Source organism: Dasypus novemcinctus, chromosome 23 (assembly GCF_030445035.2).
Source record: "Dasypus novemcinctus isolate mDasNov1 chromosome 23, mDasNov1.1.hap2, whole genome shotgun sequence".
Taxonomy (NCBI): Eukaryota; Metazoa; Chordata; class Mammalia; order Cingulata; family Dasypodidae; genus Dasypus; species Dasypus novemcinctus.
The window spans coordinates 55,480,989-55,504,121 of record NC_080695.1 but is presented as its reverse complement, the minus strand read 5'-3'; the positions used below and the strand labels follow the sequence as shown (position 1 = coordinate 55,504,121).

Genomic DNA, 23,133 nt, shown 5'->3' with positions numbered 1-23,133 from the left:
ACTGATTTCGAGCCGGGCTTTGTGTCAGCAGCAGGCTTTGGGAGTGAGCGGCTGAATTAGCTGTGTCCATCAAAGTCAGGGAGCTGGGCCTCCTGCTCATCACACAGAGGCCTTCAAAGCACGGGGCTTTCTTCTCGGACGGTTTCTGGGAGCCCTGACTGAGTCTGAAAGCCAGGTGGGCATCTGGACGACCTCCCAGGACGAAGCCCAAGCGGATGCTCTGCTGTCCCACTTTGACCCAGCTGCCAGACATCGGAGGTCTTGGAAGAGTCCCTCTCTCGAGGAGTGGCCCCCAAACCCAGAGCCGACCAAGGGGATGTTTTCATCTGCCCATCAGAAGTGATTTTTTCCCCCCCAGTTCAGTGTCAGGGGGCCTACTGGCCGAAAGGCTTCTTCAAAAAATAATAAACTTCACATTCGAGTGCAATGACAGGGATGCCTCATAGGCAATTTTTCAGTAGCTGGGCATTTTAGCAGCTCAAGGTGATAATGTCAGCACTCCTTGGAGAGTGAGACAATCTAATTCAATTTGGATCTAATATAATTAATTAATTGGAGGAGCAAATTGCATTAAATAGACACCTCTCTGCCTTACCGGCGCCTTACTAAGAAACTAGCCCGGCGAAGGGGGTTATGATGTTATTTTAATTTTTATCATCAACACCAGCAATAGCAACTGCAATTAGTATTTTTGCACAAATTTATGCTCCAGGGGCCGTGTTAAGTGCTTGGCTTAATTACCTTGTGTCGGCCTCCCAAGGGGCCTGTGCGATACGTACTGTTATTATTTGTATTTTTCGCATGGGCAAGGCTAGCAGCAGCATACGGACCAAGGCAGTTAGATAACGGTTTTGTTTTTAACTGCTCAGCTGGAAACGGAGCCTCTTTATTAGAACGTTTGTGGCAGTCAGTGGAAGAGGACGGAAGCCTTGTGCTTGTGACAGTGATGGTGGCGGCAAGCACCGGAGAGCCAGAGCTAAGTGTGGCCAGTAGCTGCTTGTGCTCGGGAACGCTGAGATGTTCTCTCGGCTCCCAGACGGCCCTGATACACCTCTCAGATCAGCGTTTCTGGATTTCGTAAGGAAGCAAGCGATGTGAGGGAGCCAGCTCGGCACGGAATCCATTCTGGTGAGAGAGGGGCAGTGATACAGTGGTTTAGGGACAGCCAGCCGCGGTCAGGGCTTGGCTTTGTACCCAACACAAAGGCAGTGCAAACTCAGCGCCGGTGCAGGCAGTGTGACCTGGTATGGGCACAGGCAGTGCAAAGTCAGTGTGGGCACAGGCAGGTGTGAACCCAGCATAGCCGAGGCAGCAGTGGCAGGGTTTGTGCCAAGCAGCCAGACCGGTGTGGCTGGGCCATTGTTCCCCAGAGCCTCCAAGCTTGACTGTCATCCCCCAGATTTTGCCAGTTACCTGGTTTGGCACATTTATTTTGCACCTGAACTGAGTAGTGTGGAGTCTGTTGTTTGCAGCTGAAATGCTGACCTGCACAAGCCCTCTAAGCACTTTGAAAGCAATTGAGTAATTTTGGCGGGCATTCTTAAATGTGCAGCCTGCCCATCTTGTCTCCTTACAAAAGGATCTAGGACGATAACTGAGGTTCCAGGCCAGTATTGTACAGCATGGCTAACTGATCTGCTGGGGGCCTTGAGGGGTTGCCAAGACAGGTTGGACTCAAGCTGCTAGGCGTTTTGCATTCGTTGGTCTAATGCAGGGGTTCTTAATCAGGGGTTCAAGGACACCCCCCCCAAGGGGTTTGTGGAAAGAGTTCAGGGGTCTGTGAGCTGGAATTGAAAAAATCAACTTAAAGAATCAACTTATTATCTTTATTTTCTCTGACCTCTAACTGAAATCTAGCATTTCCTTCACTTATGAATGTATGCAATAAATTGTACTAGTATTCATTTCATATCCCATTACAGCCGTTACGTATCTTGAAAAATCGTTTATGTTCATCCATACTTTGAAATTATGGTAGTTGTTAGACCTGGCACGAGTTGAGTGTCATAAAACCATCTGCTGCTACATTCTGAGAAGAGGGCCATGGTTCTCACCTGACTGGCAAAGTGGTCCGTGGAACAAAAAAGGTTAACAGCCCCTGGTCTAATGCATGCATTTCAATTTCTTCCTTGTCTTCAAACCATTGTCTGTGTACCAGCCTCTCTCAAATCCCTTTCTTATTTTCTGCTTTCCAGTAAACTTCAAAATAGAATTAAATTGCATGTTGGAAGTTGACCCATTACTCTTTCTAGCTCTGAAGGTGGTTTTGGCACACATTGGTGACTTCCTGCTCTTTCTGTTCACTTTTAGAAGGTGGCTCTGCAGTAGGCCTTTGTAATTTGCATCTTCCCCCACACTAAGACTTTCTCCAGTTCTGATATGTATCATTATGGGCAGATTGTTTGGCCCGGTTTCTAGAGCCCGATTTAGGTCCTCAGGGCTGTCTAAATCTGGTATCTGAATTCCGAACGGGCCTTGGAATGTCACATGAGGTCCTTGTGCTCCCAGATTGCTAACATGTCCTATTCCTCCAGCAGCTGAAAGCACGTCAACCAAGGATGTTCTGGTTCTATCCTGGGAGTCTAGAATAAACTGGAGGAATTTTTACAGTTGGAGGCTGAAAATAGGGTACAAAGCCTATGAGTCGAGTATTGTGAACTTCCAGGTACGAGCAGGAGTGACTCTGAGCCACGAGGAAGCTGTGATTGAGTCTAGCAGAAGAGGGCTGGGAGGCTCCCAAGGCTAATTGGTAATATATTCATGTATGCTGCTTAGTTAGTGCTTATCGAGTCACCGTCCTGTGTGCTTTTTAAAAAGCAAGATTTCATTTACTCCTCAAAAAGAAATCTGTGTGATGCCCATTTTACTGGGCGGGCAACTGAGGCTCTGCGAGATGAAGTAACTTGTTCGGGGCCTCCCGGCCAGGAAGGAGCAGAGCCTGGGTTAGCACACAGGCCTGCCTGAGATCCAGGGCTGTGCTCCATGCAGAACCTCATACAGCAGAAGTCCCACACTTAGGTGTGAACGGGCAAATAAAAAAGGAAGGAAAGAAGGACTTTTGAAGACTGTAAGGCATGAGGGAAGACTGTGCCTGTGTCGTTTTGCATTATTTTCCCATTGCGCCCCGCACACCAACCCAGTGCCCCAAATGATTTGTTGAATGAAAAAGGAGAAGAAAAGGCCACTTCTTTTCCTTTTCTCTTAAATTTACTCTTCCACTATTCTGTATCACCCCTGCCTCCCACTGTAGGAACCAATCTTGTGGTCCATTCTGACCCCCAGCTTCTAAAACCTGATTGGAGAAAGTTGGAGTGCATACAGCTTCTCTTCTCCAGGGTCCCTCTCATGCCACGTGTCTCCCCATCTGCTTTCCAGATGATCAAATGACTCATCAGCTTCCTGCTAACCTTTCCAAACCTGCTTGTCGACTCTCTTTTCTAATCTCCTAGGCAGAACTCTTTTAGCTGCACGTGATAGAAATACAACTCAGTCTAGTTTAGGACCCAAGGGGGAATTTGATGGCTTCAAGCACGTGAAGAGTGCTTGTCACCTTTACATGCCTTGTCTCCTTTCACCTTCATGGGAGCCCTGGGAGTGACTTCATCCTCATTCTCATTTCACAAATGAGGAAACTGAAGCACAGATAGGGGAAGTGGTAGGCTCTAGCTCACACAGCAACTCATTCTGGAAGGGCTGGGGAGAGACTGAGAATTTTGAGAATAAGCTGCATGAGGGGGGAGACTCTCTTATGCGCCACTGTATTCCCAGGGCCTGAATGACATGCGCCATGTAAGAGGCGCTCAGTAAACGTCTGTTGAATGAATGAATGAATGAATGAATGACTGCATGCATCGGTGAGGTCGTTTTTTCCCCTGGGGGTCCCTGTGAGAAGGGAGGTGTGGGAGAGCAGTTTCCATCTCCTCTCTGCCCACGTTCACCCTCTCATCCACACCAGCGGCCCCGCGGCCGGGCGTCTGCTGGCTTCTGGGCCCGGTGACGCTCTCCTTGTCTCGAGTTGGTCTCAGTCTCCGCAGGTGGCAGGGGGCCCGCCTGCCTTAGTTTCCTCCTGGCTCCCAGAGGCCCGGCGGTGAAGGGGCGTCTTTCAGTTCCTGCAGCAGGCTGGCTCCGCTGTCCACAGCAGCTCTGGCCCTGAGGAAGGTGCCAGAAGTGGGGGTCTGGTGACAAGGGCTCCCCAATGTCCCGCCTGTGAATTCCGAATTCCCGGGGGCCCCCAGGGGGCCCCCAATGAAGGTCTGCCTGTGCAGGAGCCCCTCGTCTCCAGGTAGGGTGTGCAGAGAGGGGAAGCCAGCTGCCCGGGCGTCGTGGCTTGGCCTCCGCCAGCAGGGACGTTTTATAAAGTGACTTTTCAAGGCTGCCTCGCCGGCGAGCCAGAACTGAGGGGGCCTTGTGTCTGGGGAGGGGAAGAAAGACTCGAGAGCGAGGGCTGGCGCGGACGCGGCTCCGATTCCAGGAGGAGCGGGCCGGTGTTGATGCCGCCGCCTGGGGCAGAGCTGACAAGTGCCGCATTCATTCCTCAGCGGGACTTGACTCCGGTGTCACGTCCCTGCCCTGCACAGCCGCGCGTCGGTCAGCGACGTCAACCGGCCGGGGATGTGGCGCGGGGAGCCGGGCCGTGTGTTTAGCCAGGGGTAGCCCTAAAAACCCTTGTTCTCATCCTTTCCTCCAGAAAGCCGTGGGCCCACGTACAGCCGTATCACACGCTTCCGTTGTGCTCTGTGTAAACAGCGCCCCCTGGGGTTGTGCAAAGGATCGGTCTGTGTTTGGAGAGAGATGGAGCCCAAATGTGTGTGGTGGTGGCTTTCAGATGCCTCTCTTTCTATCTCTGTGTCATCTTTGTGTGTCTGTGCGCGCGCATGCCTTTTGTAAGGGCCCGCCTCTCACTGATATTACTGTGTAGGTTGCTGTGTGCACGAGTGGGTGTGGAAGTGTGTTTCTTTGTGTATGGAGAGGACAGACAGCCTACCATAATGGACATGGGGGAGAGGCAGGCTGCCCGGATTCAGATCCTGACTTGACGACCGATTTGCCTGGTGACCTTGACAGAGCAACTTAGCACCCCGGGAAGCCTCGGTTTTCTCACCTATTCAGTGGACGTTCACCGTCTGCACCTCACAAGCTAACTAATGAAGATGAACGGAGGCGACACCGGCTGCCATTAAGCGCCTGCTACGTGTCGCTTGGGCCACGCGGCTGGTGTGTCTTTGCATGAGTTTCTGTGTGCCTCACTTCACTCTTGCTTTCTGAGCAAAAGATCCAGCCCTTTGATTTCTGAAGGGAGACATTGGCAGTGTCAGAGACTCTTGGGTCTCATCAGGGGGCGCCCAATTTGTTCTCTCCCACCTGGGGGTGGGAGACAGTCCCTTCTGCACTGAGGGTCCCTCTCAGCTCCCTCATGCTTGTCACTGTATCCCTGAGACTCCCCCCCCCCCCCAACACACACAAGGATCTGCCTGGGGCTGCTGCGGTTTTCCACGTGGGCCTTAAATAATTTTCCGTGGTTGTGGTCTGAGCTGCTCAGAGAGAGTTTCTTTGTCTCTAACCCAAATAGTGAATGGTTTACCGGGCCCCACCTCTGGCTCCTCCAGGCCAGTCCAGTGCTTCTGGCTGCCCGTCCAGGCCCTCGGGCTTTGAGGTCTCCGAGCCTGGCTCTCAATAAGATCCTTGTGTCTGAAATAGAGATGAGAGTGAGCTGTTCTTGGGTGGGTGTGTGGGACAGAGGCCTCTCACCTCCCCCCGCCCCGAGCAGCTTTCACAGCTGTCCCTTGGAGGTGGAGTGGGAAGAAGGTGGGCTCTGGAGGAAGACTCTTGGGTTCAAATCCTGGTTCTGCCACTTCCTGGTTGTGTGACCTTGGGCAAATCACTCACCCTTCCTGAACATCACCTTAAATAGGTCGGATGTGAGAGTTAAAGGGGGTTAGCTGTGTAAAACCCTTAGGACAATGCCTAGCTTACAGGAATTTTCTTTTTTGGCTTCTTTCTAGGGAATTGCATGTCCTAGTAGCCCCCGACCCTGCCCCAAGTAAAGCCCTGACAAGTTTGAATTTATTTTCTATATCTATGTTAAATCACCCTTTAAAAACTTTACCCATGACCCACCATTCCAATCCCATACAGATACCTTTGCTCCTTTCATGTCTTCAGAGTCTTTCCCTGCCTTTGTCTATACCCATTGCTTTTACTTAACACTCTATGTCTTTTTCATATCCACTCAATATCATTTCATAAACACTTGAAAAATATCTTCCTCTTAATCCTGTTCTTGAATGGTGAGTTTTTTGGTGGTTATTTCAAGTAAAAACTGCTGTATCTTTGAACCTTTGGCTTTCATTTTATTTTTCTTTTCAGTTTTTTCTGTCATAAAATCATGACACATAAGATATAACTGGCTGGCAAACATGCAGTACATGCCCGGTGCTCCTAAGTGCACACGACCACAGCAGATAACCCTTCTTTGAACAGCTATGCCAAGAGTTATCTGAGTGCTTACGCGGTTTCTTTTGTTTATCCTGTTTCACAGATGCAGACACTGAGGCACAGAGAGGTTAAATTACCTGCCAAGAAACAGCACAGGATGTGAAAGGTGGCCACGCCTTCCCTTGAGAGACGCAGTTCTAGAACATTATGAGTAGCTACATCAGCAAGCACAGAGTCACGCTGGCAGGGTTCTTGGGGCACATCGCGACCATCCCCACCCCTTATGCTTGAACACGCTAAGCGTGTGCCCATAGGTACGTCTCCCTGTATAAACGTGGGCAGTAACCGAACGTGGTGCAGGGAGTCCCTCCTGACGTGTCACGACGGCTGCTAGCCCTGCGTGGCCGGGTCCTGGCAGCCTCACGGCAGAAGGGCCGGCCGGGGGAGACTGCCCCGAAGCCCCCCTCCCCTGCTTCCTGGAGCCTGCTCCTCGGCGGCCAGGGCCCTGCCTGCCTCCCGGCTCCCCCAGCCGCCCTCTAGGAAGGACTTATCCGCACCGAGGTGACGCAGGCTCGGGATTCCATTGCAGGGGAAGTCGCATTTAGTCAGGGACTCCTGCGAGAATCCACTCTGAAGAAGACATTTCAGTAGAGGGGCGTGTGTGTGGGGAGAAAGCGAGGGAGGTGAGAGGGAGCAGGAGAGGGGCAGAGAGCAAGCGAGAGTCGGTTCCTGCCAGTCCCAGGTGAAGCCTGCAATCGCTTCTCACTGCAGTCAGAATAAAATCCCAGCTCCCCACCCGGCGCTTGTGCCTCTGCCCACTTCCCGCCTTCGTCTCCATGCCATGCTCTTCCCTCTTGTTCTCTCCAGCCTCAGCAAACTGGCTTGCTTTCTGCCCCACAGTCAGACCAAGCTCCGTTGCTCCTAGCACAACTTGGTGATTCACTTCCTCCTCGTCCTGTCCATGCCAGCTTGAGCGCCACCTCCCCAGGCTGCCCTTACTCTCGCCGCGCCTTGGTTCCTTCCCATGTAGCTTTTACTACAAGCCGGCTATTTCTAGATTGATGGGGAGATGGATTGCCCCCTCCCCTGCTGGACTGTAAACTCTGCGAGGGCAGTGGGTGTCGTTATCCCCCACGGTCCCGTGCACGAAAACACCGGCGTGGGCTCGTGGGGAGCGTCACTCGCTGTTGCTGCGTGAGGGCTTGATGTGGCTCCCAGCATTCCTTGCACCTGCTGGGGTCTTGTCCTTTCAGTCAACGTGGCTGTGGACCAAGAAGGTGATGCCAAGAGAGAGTTTGTGGCTGTGACTCTCCTTGTTGTGTAAATAAATGTGAACCCCGGGAAGGACCAGTTAAATTGATGACAACCATTTGGGAAATTTGTTGGCTCCTATCCTTAGCACTTGTGTTTAAAGCACAGTGTTTGGTCTTTTTCCTTCCCAGAGAAGTATTTGCTCTATCTCTGACGGTGTGTGTTTTCTCTGAGCAGGGCAGGGGGATGTTGACCTGAGATGTGAACACAGTTTCCAAAGAGTCTCTGTCGGTGGCTTAAAATTAATAAAGGCACAGCCGTGGGTGGCTGGGTGGCCGGGGACGGGGATGTGGTGATTAAACCGCTGCCATTTTGCCGTGTGCGTGACGTGGCTTTTCTTTTAGAGGTAGTTTAAGAGGACGAAAATCTGAATTGGCATAGCTATAAACAGGTTATTGCCTCAGCTGTGAGATAATTTGTGGAGAAAATGCCATTATTTTCCCAATATAGGGTCCTGGGAGCGTGTGGCCGTGGAGAGATGCTGGTCACCACTCTTGCATGTAGATGCTGAGAAATCATCGAGACAGAATGAACTTCGGGTTAAAGCCTGTTTGTTCTTAAATAAATTGAGTTTTCTGATTTCCACTGTGTAATGGAAAGGGAGATGAGTTTCCCTCCTCCCTTCAGTCCTGGAGGACTGGAGGAACCTGTCCCCACGCTCCTTCGGCTCTCAGCCCCTCTGCTAGCAGCGTCGGAACCTTCTGGGGACTTGTTCTGCTCAGAAAGGCCGGGGAGAAGCCAGGCCTTTATTCTTCGTAGGCAGGAGATGCAGAAGACAGCCGTGAGAATCTTCGCTCTGGTGCCCATTGTTCTCCTGTGACCTTGAGGAACTCGTCCAAGGGCCTCAGTTAGCCCACCACCCCTTCCCCCAGAAAATCACACACACACAAATCCGTCCATCCGTCCTCTGCTGCATGGGCCCGTAAATCCACCACGTGGTCAACCTGGACTTCAACCCCAGGTGCCTTTCCGTCTTGCCAGAAACAAAACCAGCCTTGCATTGCTACTGTGTGGGTAGACGCCCCCACGTGAGGTTGCAGACCCAAGAAGTGGGGCTTCTCACTGTCCTGCCTCTACCCACGAGCACACAGCAGGTGCTTAATCAGTGCTTCTTGGATTCAGATTTGTTGGCTCTGACCTCCGAGACCTGCTCACCTCTTGGCCTTATTTTTCTTATTTACCTCTTGTTTTGTTGTTCCTTTGGTGACTGACCATATGTTCCTTAATCTTTTTTTTTTTTTAAGGAAGTTCCGGGGGTTGAACCCAGGGCCTTGTGCATGGGAAGCAGGTGCTCAGCCACTTGAGCTACAGCCACTTGCTCCCTAATCTTTATTTGGCCTACATGGTTCCAGCATCTTCTGCATTTTCTAACGATGCCTCACGTGTGTGCATAACTGCACACTGTCCAGTGCCCTAGGAAGGTTGTTGTGACAACCAATTATTTCATTTGCTTCTATGTCTGGAGGCCCGGGTTCCTGTCCAGCTTTATCATTTCCCAGCTGGATATCCTTAGGAAAGTCACAGAAAGTCTCCGGGCCTCGTTTTCCCATCTGCAAATTGGTGATAATCATCCTGGCCTTGCCTGAGTTGATGGGGACTAAAGAAGATGTGTGAGAGGCCTTGAAAGCAATGGAGTGGAGACCAGGGTATCCCCAGAACCATCCAGAGACCAGGTAGAGGTGTCACCGGAGGAAGCAAGCCAGTGATGATGGAGGGCAGGTGTCCTTGTGAGGGAGCAGATGGCCCGTCAGACTGGACGGCTGCTGTCCCGGCCAATCACTGCTCACTGGGGAGGTGGGCCCAGCGTTGCCAGGTCTTTAGAAGTTTTAATGGAAGCTGGAAAGGAGGTTGGCATGCAATGTGTCTCATGTTTTCAGTGTTGATTAAAGTGCATTGAAACATCACAAGGACCGTACGAAACAGGTCTGTGGACTATTTTTAGCCCCATGAGCCATCAGTTTCTCACTTACATTGTAGAATTTGATGCGATGGAAGTTAGTGGCAATGCTTGCTTCCTTTCTGTTACTTGAACCTCCTGGGCTAAGCACCCTCCTAAAACTCTATGGAAAAGCAGGGATTCATACGGACCAAGAAAAAGTTAGGTTGTTACCTCCTCCAGGAAGCCTTCTCTGACCTCTTTACCAATTTGGTTTAGATTAGGTTGGGTGTCAAAATTAGCAACTACCCATCTCCTTAGCAACTACTCAACTCTTACCTCTGTACTGCAGAAGTAGCCAGCGTCAGTGTTAAAAGAATGGGCCTGGCTGTGCTCCAGGAAAACTTGATTGACAAGAGCAGGGCACCAGCTGGATTTGGCCCTTGGTGATCCCTGACCTGGTGCTTCTCTGTGCGCTGCCCTCACACCTTGTTACAAGCAGTCCACTGCTACAACCAAGAATGAAAAGCATGTACTGAGTGCCAGAGCTGTTCTAATCCTTTTACATGTTTTCCTCAATTCTCACAACAAGCCTATGTGGAAGGTACTGCTACAATCCCCACTTCATAGACAAGAAGATTGAGTCTTGGAGCGGTTAAGCCCGTTGCACAAGATCTCCCGGCTAATAATGGCCAGAGCCAAGCTTTCACACTCCATGAAAGTAAACCACTTGCTTGTCTGGCCCAGCCAGCACTCGGTTTCTCCTCGTCTTTGTGCCTCCTTCTGCTCAACCCAGGGACTTGCTTGAAGGGCACGCTCGGGGATCACTGAGTGAATGACAGGCATCGCTTGGGGTTTGCAGACTTTCTCGGGATGGAGCCATGTCCAAGTTGCCAGTGACAGCCTCCTGCAGCAGACACGCTGTCCGCAGGACTTTCCCGAGCAGGGCCCCTTTGTTTCCCTTGTGCCAAGGGCTTGGCAGCAGCCCACGGACACAGAAAGCTCTGGTCTGGGTTGCAGGTGATGATTTTGCAGGTCTGCTCTTCTAAGTGGGCCTGAAATCGGACAGACCATTGCAGCCTTCATCTCTCTGCCGCGGCGCCCAGTGAGCTTCCTCAGCCTCCCCCTGCTGATCGGAGGAGCACGTGAGCAGGGTCCCTTCTCCACGGACAGGAATGACAGAGAGGAAACACGCAGCCTGGGTCCCTCCCCGATGGGTCCCTGAGGAATTCCGTGTCAATAGGGCAAATTGATTCCTATTTCAAAAGCCCTTCAGGGATTTCAGTGTATTTAAAGGAGCCCCAATTATATCCTCTGTAACGCGGATGCTTTCCTGGTACTTCATCGATTTAGAAATTTGATGTTGGTTTAACTGGGACACCTGTGCTATGGTCCTGTATCTCAGAGGAATACAGAGAGGAATCAGGATGAGGGTTGTGACTGTACAGCTATACGCGGGGTCCTTGCGGTGTGCCCGGCACAGCGTCAGAAGCTTTCCATAAACTGCCTCATTTGACCCTTTTAACCTGTGGGAAACTGAGGCACAGAGACGTTAATGAACCAAGGGCACCCCAGGGATTTGAAGCCAAGTAGTCCGATTCCAGGGCAGAGCCCCTCACCGCCACGCCCTTCCCCTGAAGGCTCCAGAAATGGGTGTCCTCCTCTGTGGTCGGACGTGGACGGTCTGGAGCGTCACTCAGTGGCCGCGGTCATTGCGGAAGTCACTGAGGAGAGAGCCCCTGCCTCCTTCCTCCAGAGCGGTTCTCACAGACACTCTCCCCCTCCGGTGGAGCTACTCGGTCCTGTCGGCTCCTTCCGCGGCTTCTCTGGTGGACTAGGATACAGCTGACAGGACCGGACTGGGTGGCCCATGGGAAGACCCCCATGCCTTCCACGGAGGAGAGGTTTCCACGGAAGGCGAGTGGTTGTGAGCCACACTCGGCGACCCAAGGGTCCTGGGTTTGAATCCTGCCTCTGCCTCTCCCCGCCTCAGCTCTAACTTGGAACTGGATGAGTTGGATGTGGAGGGTGAAGGAAAGTACTTATCTTGTGGTCACGTGGGCTTCGTGGCCTGTGTAATCCATTACATACGTCCTGTGGTTCGCTGGCCGAGTATCTGGCACGTGGCAAGTGCTCAATGGATGGAGACTGGGGTTATTGTTGCCAGCGAGATGGGTGTTGCCACCTGTGGCTCTTGAGCACTTAGAATGTGGTTAGTGCCAGGAGAATATTAATTTTTAATTTAATCAAAACTGAATTAATTTAAATTTAAAGCCCGATACTTGAGTCAGTTATGGGAAAATTGTTAAATAGTTTAGAGCAAACAGCTTGGGTATGAGAATTTTCTTTTTTCACCTGACATTTCTGAGGAATCTAAATGCGGAGCACATATTTCTGATGGAAATTTAGTGTCCACATTGAGATGTGCAGTAATGTAAAATGCACACTGTGTCCTTCAGTTTCACCTATTTCAGTTAACATGCCGCAGCTATCGTTTCTTCCAGTGGCCATTTATTCATTCACCAACTATTTCTTGAGCACCTGCTATCCATAGTTCCTTTCCTGTGTGGTGAGAATACAACAGTGAGCAAGACAAACAAAAAAGAAAAAGAAAATATAAAAATGATTCGTGATCAGGGAAGGGCCCTCTGAGGAGGTGACATCTAACCCGACACTTCAGTGACAAGAAGAAAAGTATTCCAGTCAGAAGGAAAAGGCTCTGAGGCAGCAGAAAGCATGGAATGTTCTAGAAACAGGGAGAGGGCCATCAGCCTTGGAGCACAGAGGAAGAGGAAAGAGTAGTGTGATCGAGAAAAAGGCAGGGGAAGCTCTGTGGGGCCCTGGTACCAGCGTGAGGAGTTGAGATTTTATTCTCAGTGAGACAGCATGTCCCTGGATGGTGTGTGTGATTTATGCTTTGTTATTTCGTGTGTTATTTGGTTTATGATTTTATAAAGGTGCTTCTGGTTGCTGGGTGGAAAAGGGGTGACGAGCGACAGGGTTGGGGGTTGGTATCTGACATGACCACGGCTTGGCTAGGATGGTGAAGACCAGAAGAGCCGGGGTGGGTTCTGGAAACCTCTGGATTCTGACAGACTTGCTGGGAGAGTGGATAAAGAAAGAGAAGCGTCGAGGCCGCGCCTCGGTGTTTGTAGTGCTCGGGTAGGTGGTTCTTTGATGACCCAGGTACCTTCACATTGCTTCAAGCCCTGTCTTATTGTTTGCATTTCCTTCCTCCTCGTCTGCCTATTTCTAGCAGCTTATAAATCTGTATATGGCCACAGCCTGTTGGGTAAGTCTCTTGCGAGTGCGGGGAGCGGAACTTGCTCTTTCGGTTGGATCCCGCCGTGTTTTCCTTGCAGCCCCACCCCCACCAAGCCTTTGGCTGCTGATGGAAATGATGTTCGGATGAGGAACAGATCTCTCGAATCTAGGGTTGACTTCCCTGGTGTTTTCCCCTCGGTGGAAAGATGCTAAGGAAGCTGAAGAAGTGGGGGGTGAAGTGATTATTTAATTGTGTGCAAATGAGAAGTGGCAAATGACGGCAGACAAAGGGCGCCTGGGATCCTGCAAGAGCAGCACCTGACGAGGCTCCATTTCCTGACTTAAGACGCTAAATGAATTTCTGCTCGACTAAAAATACCTTGAGAGCTGGGTGGCAGCTTAAAGGGCTGTTGGTAAATTTAAAACGAGTTCACGTGCCACCGATTATGGCAGAGGATAAAAAGTTGGTAGGGAGTTTGAAGCACCGCGTTTTATTTAACTCCCGGTCCCCGCCCCTCCATCCCATCCCCTTTGATTCCTGGGAGAGTTGGGATGGTGGGTTGTATATTTAACTTTTTTTTTTTAACTTACCAATGGCCAGGGAATACTGGCTTTGAGGTTTCAGACCCGCCCTTCTTAAAAGAAGCTGATGTGAAAATGTCCTGGGTTTGAGCAGCCAGCCAAGTTCAACTGAGCCAATAGAATCACGTGCCTCACCCGCTGAGTGCAAATCCACGCCCAGGCTACTGATTTGTCTGCAAGAAAACTCCAGAATGTGTCTACCCTGTTTTCTACCTGCCAGCTGTGATAGTAATCCTGCATTACCCTGAAAGCAAATAGTACTTAACGAAAAATAAAAACCGCTCACCTTTATTGAGTTTGTTTCAAACGCTCCGTGCGTTGCTTCAGTGACCCCACACAGCCGCTCCCGGGTATGTCTGATGATCGCTATTTGGCAGAGAAGAAAGCTGAGGTGCAGAGAGGGGGGAGCAGGCAGGACGAGGGCACCCAGGGCTGGGGCCTGGAACAACCAGCCAGAGACAGTCCAGGGAGACTTACCGAGACACCGTGCACCGAGTCACGTTTGCTCTGTGTAACTTGAGTAAAGAATGGAGACAAGTCCCACGGGACCCACCCTCCCTCTGGTTTTGTCTCCTTTGTTTTGTTACTCTTCTTGCTGCTAGCAGGTTTAAAAATATAATCTTTTTTTTTTTTCCTGTGGAAAAACATAGGCTCCGGCATTTCTGACCTCAGCTCTGCGTGCGCTGTCGGCTCCCAGGAGCCCTTGTCGTATGTCGTGGGTGTGGGGACCTCACCTGAACGCTGTCCGGTCCTCCCCCTGCTTCTCATCTAGTTGGAGAGAGATTGAGCTGCTTCTTATCTAGCTGGACAGAGGTGGAGTGAGGCGCAGCGTGGGAGCGTGGGAAGAGATTGCGTTTGTGGAGCACCTTTCATAGCTCTGGGGAAAGGAAAACCAGGAAACACCACCCCTTGGTTGTCACCGTGTGTCTGTACCGAGAGAAAGCTCGGGAGAAGAAAAGTAAAGCGTTCGCAGCAAGAGGCTGCGCTTCCCCGTGGCCGCCGGGGCAGGGGCGCTGTGACCAGGCAGGCCTGGAGAATGGAGGGGGGGCCTCTGCCTGCGGGGTTATGGGGCGTGGATGTGGTGACGAGGGGGCATCCCCTGACGGGCTGCCCGGCTGCCCGTGCGCCCTGCCCTCGGGGCCCTGGCAGCTCCCGCAGGCCTTCAGGCCAGAGAGCCCCGTGATGGAAACGGTCCCGCTGGTGCCCGCCCGCCCCTCTGGGGGTCTGCAGCTCCTTTCCCAAGTGCCCTTCTCCGGGAGGCTGGAGGGCCGTCTAGTCAGTCACCCGTGCTTCCCCGCCGAGGGAGGCGGGGGCCACTAACAGCCCCGTTTTTCCAGGGAGGAGGAGGTGGCAGCGGGAAGCCCTCCCTCGGGGAGCCCGCAGAGCCAGCGTCGGCGGAGGGCGAGACCCGCAGCAGCGTTCCTCCTCCACTGTCCCCCGCCAGGCCCGCGGCCCACCCTTTGGGGGTGTTGTCCCGGAGGACAGACCGGTTTGGGCTCAGGGAGGTTCCCATGAGCGCGTCCCCTGGCGCGAAGGATGGAGGAAAGGCATGTGGGCGCTGGGTGGGGGCCGGCCACACCCAGAGGTCAGTTGAGGGCACGGCCGGGACACTGGGTGCCCTTCTGCCCCCTTAGAGGTGTCTCCCAGCGTCTCTACCATCCCTCCCTCTATCCACGGGCCTCCCTGGCTCATCCGCTGTGTCCCCCTGGAGGCAAGCCTCTTGCCTTTTGTGATCTGGCCTCAGGGCCTGATCCGTGTGTGTTGGCTTGAATATTAACTCCGCCAGGCACTTGCTGTGAGCGAGCCCATGTCACCCCTCTTAGCCTCAGTGTCCTCGTCTGTAAAATGACAGTGACGACTGCACCTACCTCGTGGGGCTGCCGGGATGACCAGATGAAAGAATGCAGGTATCATGCCCAGTGGTGCCTGGCACATGACAAGTGCTTACTGCGTTTCATAAATGATCACTGTTTCACTAGTAGAAGTTTAAAAATAGATTTACTGGATTATTGCTCTAAACTGGTTCATGGATTCAGGTGCACCTTCTGTAATGCCGTTGACACGCTACCAGACTATTGATCAGGATTGGACTCTTTGAAATGGAATCATTCATCCTGTTGATTTATCTGCTCTCAAAACACAGGTACTTTTCCATTTCTGGCTGGCTGTCAATCCTGGCATGCTTTTGCTTCAAGTTCCTGGGCCCCTCAATGTCTCCATCAAGTATTTAGTAATCCATAAACAAGGCTTAAACTGCTATTTAAAGCAACTCTGCTGTTAATCCTTTTGTAAAAGCAAATCCTTTCAGAATGCAAATAACCCCCCACCTTCCACCCCAGCTCCTCCCTTTTGCTCCCCCTGGCGTAGATTCAGGTTTTCCACTTTGCTTTCTCGCCACCTACGGTCCTTAGTGGATGGAGAATCAGAGGTTCAGAGCTAGACGGTGGATGGACTCCTAGAGGGCCCAGCCCAGCGAGGGGGACAGGCACCTGCGAGGGAAGTCTTAAGACTCACCTGGTTAGGTGCAAAGCGGGACTCACTCCAAGGTGTTTTTAAGCTCTTAGAGAAGTGAATTTTTTTATTTTAATGGTCACGTATTTATTTTAACATGGAAGTGATAGTTAAAAAATAATAATAGTAATACTATTACAGATAATAATCATTGAACTTGCTCTGTGCCAGGCACTGTTCTAAGTACTTGCCATGAATAACTTTACGTGTCTTAACTCATTTGCCGTTATGACATCCAGATGTGGGTGATGCTATCGTTAGTCCTGTTTTACAGATGAGGAAACTGAGGCACAAAGAAACTTAACTCACTTCTCCAAGGTCACGCTGCTAATATGTGATGGTCAACTCCAAAGTTCATCTATTTCAGGTGGCTCTACTACCTAAATATATTGCCATAAAGTTTAATTTCTAAATAGGTATATTTCAATAAAAGTGAGAATTGGTGGAAGAAACTATTAAGTTACTGTACAAGTGGTAGAGAAATGGGGCAAATATCATGAAAATAGTGTGGAAGCATTGGGAGTGTGGACCTGGTATAGGAAGCCATGTATTGTGTGTGTCAAAGATGAACTTAGCACCTTTTCAGAGCTGGCCTGTTTGATGCCCACTGCTCAACAGGGACCCTTGCCTTCGTGGAGTTCATATTCTAGCTGAAGAGAGTGCACAATAAAGCAAATAAGGAAGATGTTGTAGTCTGTGAGAAGGGCTGAGAAGAAAGCAGGCGGCAGGGTGTGTGTGTGTGTGTGTGTGTGAGAGATGGGGACAGCGAGGGCGTGGGGGCCGACCTCTGACACGTTAATCTGCATGTCACCTCCATGAAGAAGTCGTGACACTTCAGGAGAGGCGGGACGATGGCGTGAACAGCTCGTTTCCGGCGGATCTCTCTGCCCCCGGCTCTCCTCTCTGCGCAGTGAACGAGTTCAGAGGACTTCCCGGCCTGGGCCGTTCAGCCGCCCCCGCCTTCCTCAAGGACTCCGCATTAACCTAAAATCAGAATTCTTCCTGGCCTGATGCTGGGAAAAGGATGGCGCCACCTGACACCCTCTGTCAGGTGTAGATTGATATGCTCTGCCACGAGTGATTTATTTTTAGCTTTCTCGGTGAGAGAGGCAGCAAGAGACATGGTTAGTTTATTATTAAACAGAACAATTTATTTATCCGTGTCTTTACATATTGGTGATGTCAGAGAGAAGTCGGGTGGGTTTGGAATATGGATTTTTACTGAAACTCAGAGCTGTTGCCTGCCTCTAGCTAACCACTTTGCTAAATAAAACAGTTGTTGGGGGTGGTACACATTTCTGGCCAGATCCTCTTCACCTAGGCCAAGAATTGCAGACTTTTCGTGTCCTGGATGTGCCCAAAGCCAGGTGTGAGCTGAACTGACCCCCAGTCATTAATCATGTACTCATGAAAAAGTAGTGGGAAGCAGTGAGAAACTGGCAGACCATAAGCCAGCGTCAGGGTGGGAGAGGCTCTCCACCTAGAGCTCTTTCTTCACCTACCAGGCGCAGCCCACCGTTTGGGGGTAGAGTCCTCGTTACGGGCACTTACTATACCTGAGACCCTTCTCATACATCAGGAGCTGCCAAGTTAGATGCCTTCGGTGGCCAGGCAGGTCGTGGGGGCAGCTGCCCGGGTACAGGGCCACTGGGGAGGGCCCTCACCCTGTTTGATGCAGTCGGTTGCTTCTCAGCCCGGCTGGTTGGAAATGCTGTTCCAGCACAGCCAGGTCTTCTGATTTTGCACGGACGATCAGTCATCCAGTGTTTGAGAACTCAGTCTCAAATACTGGAGACTAATTGAAAAATTTGGAAACACTTGGCAGGCCAAAACAAAATATATCTGAGGGCCGGATTCAGCAAGTGGGTGGCTGGTGACCCTATTTTCGGAGGACCCGCTCCACTAAGCCTTGGCCAGCTGAGAAGCAGAGCAGGCGCGAAGGTCTTTCACTTCCTTTCGCCTTGACCAGCCTTTGCTCTGAGATGCAGGGTCCAGAGCTGACCTGTCTTTGAGGTCCTCCTGCTGGGCAGCTCCCGTGCGTAATCCACCCCTTTAGGTGGCTTGACAATGGCTGTGACCTTTCACGGGGGCTCCTTGCCAAGTGTGTTGCGTGTATTATTAGCTCATGTGATCCTTGTAACAATCCCCTGGGGCTGATCCTTTATATCAGGGGTTCTTAACCTTTTCTGTTCCACGGGCCTCTTTGCCAGTCAGGTGAGGACTACAGACCCCTCGCTAAGTTCACACTATACCGTGTATTATTTAATAAATCTATCACACCTGCACCAACATGTCGCCACAAGAATATTTTTTTTTTGAATTTGAGTTCAAGCTCACGGACCCCTTGTTAAAACCCCTGCTCTATGTCATCCGCCCAATGCATGAGCACTGTGGGGCACAAACAGGTGCGATCCTTGCCTAAGCTCCCCCAGCTGGAACTAGGAGACGGAAGACACACTCTGGCCTGTCTCCCGGGCCTGAGACGGTGAAGATGTGGCTACTCTCTCCCTTTGATTTAAGCCAGCTCTTCATTCAACTCTTAAAATGTAAATGCTCCTTTCCTTTAAACCGTTCATCTTCTCATTGCCGTCCAGAGTCCACATCAGCTCTGCGTGGACTGTATGTCGGGCAAGCCCCTTGACTCTGGGCAAACGGGAATGGGGAAGCCGCAGCCCCTGCCATTGCTGAGCCACCAGCGGAGCGAGGGAGGTCAGCGCTGAGAAGGACATAAGAGATGGCAGTGGTGGTGGTGGCAGTGGCGGCTAGGAAAGGAGGGACTGGTCAGCCTGACCTTGGGAAGGTGTCCAAGATCAAGGCTGGGCTGGACTGGGACAGAGGACTGTGAGTTCTCCAGGTCGGCAAGGGAGAGGATGTTCCAGGCAGAGGGAACAGCCTGTGGGAAAGCTGGGAGGCATAACTAGCATCACACTTCCAGGCAACTGCCAGGCCACGCTGCACTTCCCTCGAGCTGGGCCTTAGCGGTACAGAAGGGACATCCCTCTGTCATGGTCCTGCCTGTGTCTTTCTCTGCACCTGCATGAAAACCTGGCGCTGCTTCCACCGTGACCCCAGCTGGTTGGAAGCGAGCACACGCATCTCAGGGCAGGTCGTTAGGTGAGCCTGGGTCTTGGGAGCCAACTGGCCCTTGGGGATCAGACTGTTCAGGTTTAAACCCTGGCTCTGCCAGTTGCCGCGACCTTGAGTAAGTTGCCTCCCTCCCTGAGAAGTGGGGATGAGGGTAACGTCCTCTTGGGGTTGTTGGAAGGATTTAACGAGGTCATGCACAAAAGCCAGTGCCTGCAGTGGGGACTGTCGTTGCTGGGGGCCCGGGCGTGGGTGTCCACGGGCCCACCAGTGGACAGGTGCATGCTGAAGCGGTCAGTCTGGCTCCCCCAGAGTACGAGAGGCTGCCAAGACCCCTTGCCCTCTGGCCCCGCTCTGCCTCCACCATCGAGATTATGAAATCCTTAGACCCTACCGTCCCACATGGTAGCCTCTAGCTCTGTGTGGCTGTTCGCATTTAAATAAATGAAAATGAAATGAAATTAAAAATTCACTTCCTCAGTTGCCCTAGCCATGTTTCAGACGCTCCAAGGGTCCTAGGTGGCAAGTGGCTACTCTACTGGACAGTGCAGGAGTTGGACATCTCCATCAGCGCAGAAAGTTCCATGTTGCAGCACTGCCTTAGACAGTCCCTGGGGTCTTAAAACCCCTCAGAGAAGCTCTCTTTGGGCCTGGGGTGCGGGTCATGACTCTTACCTACCCCAGGGAGACTGAAATGCTTGTCCCTTTCTGGAACCCGGTGGCTCAGAGTGGCTCCCATGGCTGTGAATTCAGCCTGAGAGCGGGCCTGGCACTTAGTAGGTGTTCAGTAACAATTGAGGGAGGGCCTGGCACAGTGGACCGGAACATGGATGCTGGGGGAAACTGGGTAAGGTTCAGATGCTTCTCAGCCCCTTACTGGCTGTGTGACCTTGGACAGAGGGCCACTCTGAGCCTCAGTTTTCTCCTCTATTCAGTGAGAAGCTACTTCATAGGCTTGTTATGAGAATTAAATGAGAAAACGTTTATAGGGAACAGAACATGGTTCCTGGAATGTGGTGTAAGAGCTCAGTAAATGATACCTATCATCATGACAATAAATGCATTAGTTCCTAGAAGTCTTCTGTTCTTCCATGGTGTTTGCCTGGACTTAGAATCCTGATTTCAATAGACTCTCAGAACTAGAGGGTTAGAAATGTTTTATTCTAGCCCCCTTTTTAAATTTTATTTTCTTCTATGTTTTGTATTAAGGTGTTGATTCTCATTCTTTTTTTTTAAGTTGAAGAGTAATAGTTTTAAAAAACATCTTTTGTCCAACTTTATAGAGATATAACTGATTTGCCATGAATTGCACATACTTAAAAGGTATGATTGATGAATTTTGACATATATATCTGCCTGTGACACTGTCACTGCAATAATTGAAAAATATCACCCTAGAAGTTTCTGTGTATCCCTTGGTAATCATCTCTCTGCCCCACCCCCCAAGATTTCTCTGTCCACAGGCAACCACTGATTCTTCACTCTAGATTAGTTTACATTTTCCTAGAGTTTTATATAAATGGAATTATATGGTATGTGTGATTTTTGGTCTTTTCTGTTACTGAGATACTTACTTTGAGTTTCGTTCATATTGATACTTTTTTTTTTTAGATTTATTTATTTATTCATTTGTTCATTCATTTATTTATTTATTTCTCTTCCCTTCCCTCGCCCCCGGTTGTCTGCTCTCTCTGTCCATTCGCTGTGTGTTCTTTTGTGACCGCTTCTATCCTTATCAGCGGCACCAGGAATCTGTATTTCTTTTTGTTGTGTCATTTTGTTGTGTCATCTTGCTGTGTCAGCTCTCCGTATGTGTGGCGCCATTCCTGGTCAGGCTGCACTTTCTTTCATGCTGGGCGGCTCTCCTTACGGGGCGCTCTCCCCTGCGTGGCACGGCACTCCTTACGCGCATCAGCACTGCGCCCCGGCCAGCTCCACACGGGTCAAGGAGGCCCTGGGTTTGAACCTTGGACCTCTCATGTGGTAGATGGATGCCCTATCCACTGGGCCAAGTCCGCTTCCCATATATTGATACTTTTCTATAGCCCATTCCTTTTCTTTGCTGAGTAGTATTCCATTGTATGGCTATATCACTATTTGCTTATCCTTTTGCTTTTGGAAATTTGCGTTGTTAATTGCACAGATTTAGGAAAGAAAGCGAAAGCTGCCCATAATCCCCCTGTTCCTGTCATCCCTGATGCGTTTGCCTTTTTTTAAAAAATTGTTTTATAATTAGGTTAAACCTTTACAAGATTCCAAGTCAAATCTATAAAATAAGATACATTTGACTGAGTCTTATGGCCATCCTTGTTGCCTCCATTCTGTCGCCTCTGTTCCCACCCGTAAGTACCCATTTTTATTGGTTTCTGTTTTAGCTTTCCATTTTTAAGTGGCACCTGCTGCTTAAATAAAAGAGTACATGGCTGTGATAAGAAAATTTACCCATGAGGCAAGATATAAAATAAGAAGTAGAATTCTCTCTTTCTCCCAGTTCTCCCAATCTATCTTTAAAAAAATCAGTGCTAACAATTTTTTGCATATTCTCCCAGGGGACTTGCGTTTGAGAGTAGTTACCTGAGTGCGTGCCTGTCTGGATGTGTGTGAGTGTGTGGGTGTGTTTAACTGTCATATCCCTCATTCCATAAATGGGGAAACTGAGAGCCTGCAATTTGGCTTCTTGCCACTCCCAGAAATATCACGAACCTCAGAAGACAAGATTGAGAAATCACTGCAGCCCGAGGTCCAATCTGGAGACTTCTGCCTGAGGCTCTCCAGCCCCCTGCCCGCCGCAGCCCCTTTCCAGCACCTCTCTGGGACAGGCTTGCATTTCCCTGTGCCGAGGGTTTGCTTGGAATCCGTGGGGCCTTGCTGGCCCAACAGGCCGTGCTGCTAACGGGGTTTTCCATCACTCGCCAGCCTCTGTGATTTCCAGCTGCCCTTCGGATTTTGCACATGACGTTAGAAATTAGCCACTGGGGCTGAGTTTTGGAGAAGCTGCTGCCAGATGGAACTCTAGAGTGTTTTCTTCTATATATAGTCTTTAGGGTAAGCCGACTGGAGTTAGCAGGATTTATTTTAAGAGGTGACTCCATGGAGCAAGGCCTGGTGGGCTGGGCTGCCTGCCCGGGGGAGCATTTAAAAGATTACTGAGGCTCATCCGAGGCAGACCTGCTGGCCTCTGGCATTTCTAGGGGACGATACGCTTTTGCCTGCATTCTCCTTTCTTTCTGGCAACAATCCTGAGAGGTAGTTGGGAGCTATTCCCATTTAGCATGTGAAGCCATCGAGTCTTGGTAACTTTGCAACATGCCTCACATCCCAGCGTGGTGGCAGTAGAGCTGAAGTGGGGCAAAGGTTTTCCAGTTCCTGGTTTTTTGCATCCCTTTTGTTAAATATTAATTCCTTGGAGCGTTCTGTGCATGGAAGATAAAAAGAAGTGGGGGAGCGAGCTGTAATTCTGATCAGTAGGCTACTGTATCAGGAGCTTGGACTTAGACCCAGGTTCACATCCCAGCTCAGCCTGTGTGACCCTGGGTCAGTTATTCTTCTCTCGCAGCCTTCGTTTTTCATCTGTAAACAGGGGATATAAGCTTTATAGTGTCATTGTGAGAGTGAAAATAAAGATTGGAAAGAGTACCTGGCACATGATAGTTGCCTAATAAATGGCAGCCGTTACTGCTTTATTTGAAGGAGAGAAAGTCGTTAGCAATATCTTCCTAGAAATTACCTCAATTAGAAGGAGGCGGCTTGTTGGATTATTAACTCGATTTTTAGGTTAAATTATGAAGGCATGCGTTAAAAAGGACCGTGTTTTGGAATGTGGTCACTGGCGGGTGACCTGGCAGAAGGAAGCCTGAAGGAGGGCGTTTTCCTGGGAGGGCCTGGCCTCCACACAAATCCAATGGGGCATAATCAAGATTATGGGTTATATTGCTTGAGATGATTATTTATAATAAAATCTTTTTTTTAGTGAAAAAAAATGCATTGAAACAAGTGAATGCCCATTTGATATGGGAACTGCAGTCTCTTCTCTCTCGCACACGCACACATTGTTCCTCCAGTGGTGATGC

The 23,133-nt window shown here is 50.5% G+C and overlaps 1 protein-coding gene across 1 annotated transcript in view; it reads left to right on the top strand.

Annotated features, from left to right (window-relative positions):
• The window catches only part of XYLT1 (xylosyltransferase 1), a 313,276-nt gene that overhangs the window by 51,050 nt on the left and 239,093 nt on the right, over positions 1 to 23,133 (top strand). The window lies entirely within an intron of this gene.